At 52.9% G+C, this 4,958-nt stretch overlaps 1 long non-coding RNA gene across 2 annotated transcripts; it reads left to right on the forward strand.

Moving 5' to 3' along the window:
- Nucleotides 1-1,881: 1,881 nt before the first annotated feature.
- Nucleotides 1,882-3,421, forward strand: LOC147578252 (uncharacterized). Of its 2 annotated transcripts, none has more exons than XR_015254236.1 (2): nucleotides 1,882-1,984; nucleotides 3,141-3,421. It is a non-coding gene; the product is annotated as an uncharacterized LOC147578252 (long non-coding RNA). The 2 variants fall into 2 exon arrangements; XR_015254237.1 differs by lacking the exon at nucleotides 1,882-1,984 and adding an exon at nucleotides 2,579-2,699.
- Nucleotides 3,422-4,958: the final 1,537 nt, after the last annotated feature.

Consider the following 4,958-nt stretch of genomic DNA (forward strand, 5'->3'; position numbering starts at 1 on the left):
GGAGGCCTCCAGAAGGATTTTCATATACTAAAGAGGATTCCTAAGATACCCGAGGCCTTGCTCTTGTCAAGCTAAGGTTGTTTTCCCTCTAGCCAGGCATTAACATTAGGACGGTAGGGGGTCCCTGGAGAAATGTTCTACTCTGTATTTGCCTTAAGTATTTGCCAATGGGCTGCAGGTTACAAGGAAATTGAATTTTACCTGCCGTTTCCTTCTTGCCTCTGTTTCCCACATCATTATGGAGGGGAGGGTGATGTTAGGGGCTCCAGGAAACTGAGTCCATAGTTTTCTGGAGATTAGGCTATTGATAAGATTGCCTTTTTCTTGTAATTTACTAAGCACATTTGTAAACTGGTGGAGACCCATGTCCTGCAGGACTGTGATCTCTATCAGTTAACCATCTGTTTTCTCTCCTTTGTTCTTGGGCAGCCAGGAGAGCCTGAGGAATATCACATATATCCCACCTGGGGTGGTGTTGCTAGCTTGTGCGTGCCTTGCCTTGTGGCCCCTCATCACAATCACTTTGGAAAACAGTTTGACCTTATCTTGTGAAATGGAGGGTTTGCATATAGTGGGACCCAGTGCCCCTATGCTTAGGTATGCGCGTGCAAAACTTGTGCATGTGTACCAGGAGACCTGTCCCAAAGGGACTTAGCCTCACAGTCAAATGGCAAAGGAGTGGAAACAACCCGAATGTCCATCACAGGAGAATGGATAAATAAAGAACATGGAGGTAACCCGGAATAAAAAGACAGGGAGCAGCTACCCTCTCCCGAGTGGGGGAACAGAGGGGGAAAAGAAGAGTGTCATAGAAGCTTGGAGCTTGGAGGAAGGAGGTGACCACCTACAGCCAATCATTTCTATAAAGATCAAAGAGGCAAAATGAAACAAACACATTGCTTAGACATATGTACCTTTGTGACAAACTTTTTCAAACACAAAGAAGGATAAACACAACATTTAAGATGATTGCCTCTTACAACAGACAGGCAGGAGGGTAGATGAAAGGGAATGTGATGATGCCCTGGTTCTTCTGTGAGTGGTGGGTTCATGGGGTTGACTATATGTTGTTTTATAACTAACATTTAAAAATTATGTTTTGTGGGCGCCTGGGTGGCTCAGTTGGTTCAGCGTCCAACTTTTGATTTTAGCTCAGATCATGATCTCACAGTTTGTGGGATCGAGCCCCATGTTGAGCTCCACATTGAGCCCCATGTAGGGCTCTGCCCTGTGAGTGCAGAGCCTGCTTGGGATTCCCTCTCTCCTTTCTCTGCCTCTCCCCATGCTCATGCATGTTATCTCTCTCTCTCTCTCTCTCAAAATGAATAAACATTTTTTAAAAAATAAAAAATTGGGGTGCCTGGGTGTCTCAGTTCAGCGTCCAACTTTGGCTCAGGTCATGATCTCACAGTTTGTGAGTTCGAGCCCTGCATCAGGCTCTGTGCTGACACCTTGGATCCTGGAGCCTGCTTTGGATCCTGTGTGTGTCTCTCTCTGCCCCTTCCCTGCTCACACTCTGTCTCTCTCTCTCAAAAATAAATAAAAATTTAAAAAAAATTTGTTGAAAAACTTTTTAATAAAAAATATATTTAGCTGGCCTCTAAAAAATACCCCAGTGATCACTGCCTCCTGGAGTTCATATTTCCTTTCACATTGTCCCAGGATTGGCCTGTGAGACCAATAGAATATGGCAGACTTGCTGGTATGTCACTGCCAGGATTAGGTTCTAATGGACACTCTGTCTTCTATTTTGGTTTCTCTTGCTCTCTTTCTCTGGGAGCATCTGCCCTGTGGGAAGCCACTAAATATGTTCCTAGCAGCCTTATGGGGAGGCCACAGTGGCAAGAAAGGAAGGGCTCCTGAGCATGACAGACAGCCACACCAAATGAGCTTGGAAGTAGGTCCACCCAGCTTTCAGATGACTGCAGTCTTAGCCAACCTCTCCATGACAATTGCGTGAGAGCCCCAGGCCAGAGCCACCCAGGTAAGCTACTCCTGGATTCCTTCCCCTCAGTAAGGGGATTTGAGTGTTTGGTATTTTATTTACTTGTTTATGTTTATGTTTATGATGTTTGAGAGAGAGAGAGAGAGAGCTAGTGGGGGAGGGCAAGAGAGAGGAGGACAGAGGATCCCAAGTGGGCTCGGGTGCTGACAGCAAAAAGCCGGATGTGGGGCTCGAACTCAGGAATCCTGAGTTCATGACCTAAGCCTAAGTGGGACTCTTAATGGACTGAGCCCCCCAGGCCCCCTGAGTGTTTGGCATTTTAAACTGCTACATTTTAGAGGTAATTGGTTATACGGGGTTAGATAACGAATACACACTATTTGATATGCATGAATCTTGAATTTCAAAATAGGAAAAGGTAAGAGACGGACAGACGGTAGCTTGGGCGCAGGCCCACGGGGGCAGTGAGCAAGGCCCCCCCCCCCCCCCCCCCCCCCCCGGGCACAGGACTCTGCTGGGGGTGGGGGGGGGCGGGCGCGACGCAGGAGCGGGAGGCCGCGGGGGGAGCTGCAGCACCGCGCCTGCCCACAGGAGGGCGCCCCGCGCTGCCACATCCAGCTTGGGGTTCTGGACTGGAGGAAAGCCGGGGAGGGAGCCTTCTGGGGGGAGAGGGGGATGAGTAGAGAGGGGAGGACCTGCTTGCCCCCCGACCGCCCCCCTCTCCGGGTTCTTCGTGTGGTCAGCCTCGAAGAAGGTCAGTGTGAGGTTCCCCTGGCAACTGGACGTACGGCCTGCCTTCAGGCCTGAGGAGGAAATTCCTGTGCATTTGTATCAGGGCTGCCAGCACGGAGGGAGGTTTGTGCTGTGTGTGAGTGTGTGTGTGAGTGTGTGTGTGAGTGTGTGTGTGAGTGTGTGTGTGAGTGTGTGTGTGAATGTATGTGTGAGTGAGTGTGTGAGTGTGTGTGTGTGGCCAGTGCAGGGCCAAGCTGGTGGGGAGTCTCAGAGCTGCACGCTGCGGAGGAGAGAGGGCCAGGGTGCCATTTAAATTGTCAGCAGTTTTTCCCATCTTCCCCTGCCCACTCACCTTCTGCCCCAGCTGTAGACCTTCAAAGGTCATCAGGAAAACATCTCTCCCATTGGTGTGACTGGGAGAAGTCTCCTTGGTTTCTCGTACACTGTAAATGCTTATTGTTAGGATGTCCTTGGAACCACAGTAGAGGGACGGCCATCTGGCCTGCGCAACCCAATGAAAAGCCCCTAGCGGCACACCAGAAGGAACTGGAGGTCAACCAATCACCGAGCGACAGCACGACCTGACGCGAAAAAGGCCCACCGGGACCTAAACCCGGAACAGCTGCAGCTTAAAAACCCCACCCCACCACACCTGGGGGCGACTTCCCTGACTCCTCTTTCTCTCCCTGAGTCACGGAACCTCGCCCGAGACCTTAGTTCCCAAATAAAGCCTTTGTTAAAATTTTTTAGCCTCTGACTCCTATCTTTACCCTGCCTTACGCCTGACTCTAACACTTAGAAATACTGGAGACTTGAATTACATGCCGGCCTTAAGCTGATGGGAGGCAAAGGGCTTTCTATGAACTCTGTTTCTGTTCTGTGAACACCACCCCAGGCTGGGTTCCCAGACTTACAAGTGTCCCTGCTCCACCCGGTGTGCCGCCTCACCCCCAGACTGGCCCAGGTGGGCCCCCTGTGCTCTCAGCTCCCTGTGACCCCAGGCTTTTCGCACACACGGTTACACCAATCACTTTCCTTGATGATTCCAGTCTCTGCTGCCCCTGGAGGGCCATCGCATCTTCAGGGTCAGGCCCTGTCTTGTTTGCGGGTGTATCTCCTTGGGCCTAGCCCTGAGCTGCCACCTGGCAGCCACCCAGCAGCCATGTAGCCGTCACCACAGGAGCCTCACCAGAGCCGCCTCCAGCCAGCAAGTGCTGTGTACCTGGAGTGGTGAGCGCTCTCCAGGCTTAAAGGTGCTTGATCCTCATGGGGCTGAGGGACCCGGTCTCACCTATTTCCTGTCCTTTGCAGGTAGAAAGTTAAATAAAGCTCCATTTCTCAGACTGCCTCCTTCCAGAGTGGTGGGTGCCTATCGTGAGCCAGCGCTGAGACCCTCACGTGGGACTTGAAGGTGGAAGGAGCCAGAGGCCGCCTTCCTGTGCCTTGGCCGCTCCCTTCTGACAGGCAGGCTGGTGCAGACGCGCATCCTTTCCTGCACTGGTGTCCAGGGTGCGGTCACCCCTGGTGGGGGAGGCCCTGCCTGCTCCCCGGATCACGGCCATGTCGGCGTGTCCCCTAACATGGAGTGCCCGAGGCAAGCTCCAGACGCCCACCTGCCTTTGCTGCTCAGGCCAGGGGAGCAGATCCTCTCAAGCCTCAGCCTCCCCTCCTCCCCTCCCCCATCCAGCCACTCCAACCATCCCATGAGCACCCAACCCCCTGTATTAGTCACTTTCTGCTCAAAATACCTCAAGGGTTCCAATTTCCTGCCCGAAGTCCAGCTGATACAACCATTCTTATTACCCTTGTTTTACAGATGAGGGAACTGAGGCGCAGAGGTGTGAAGTGACCTTTCCAGAGCCCCACAGCCAGAGTGAGAGCCAGGGTCTGAAGCCAGGTGTCTCTGAGCCCAGGGCCACCACACCCCCTTGCCTGGGTAGAAATGCATTGTGGTGTGCCTGGAGGTGGCTGGGCGGGGTTGTAGGCTGGAAGGGGTTGGGCTCACTGCCTTGGCAGGTTCTGAGCAGGTCCTGAGAAGGCAGCATAAGTGGGGCCAGTTCCAGGGGACCCTCCCAGAGGTTGGGGCTGACTCATCTAGGATGTGTGGGGCAGGGAGGCTGCTGAGAGAGCCAGGCTGTGTGGGTACCACATCGGTCACCTCCCGTGGTTGGGGCAGATCAACAGTGTTTGGAGAAACACTTCAGTGATGGGTGCAACATCAAAAGAGGCAGATGGTACGGTGGAGGTGCCACCAGGCCCGTGGGTAGGGGGCTAACGTGGG

This window comes from Puma concolor, chromosome C1, assembly GCF_028749965.1.
Source record: "Puma concolor isolate L17-30 chromosome C1, mPumCon1.1.hap2, whole genome shotgun sequence".
Lineage (NCBI taxonomy): Eukaryota > Metazoa > Chordata > Mammalia > Carnivora > Felidae > Puma > Puma concolor.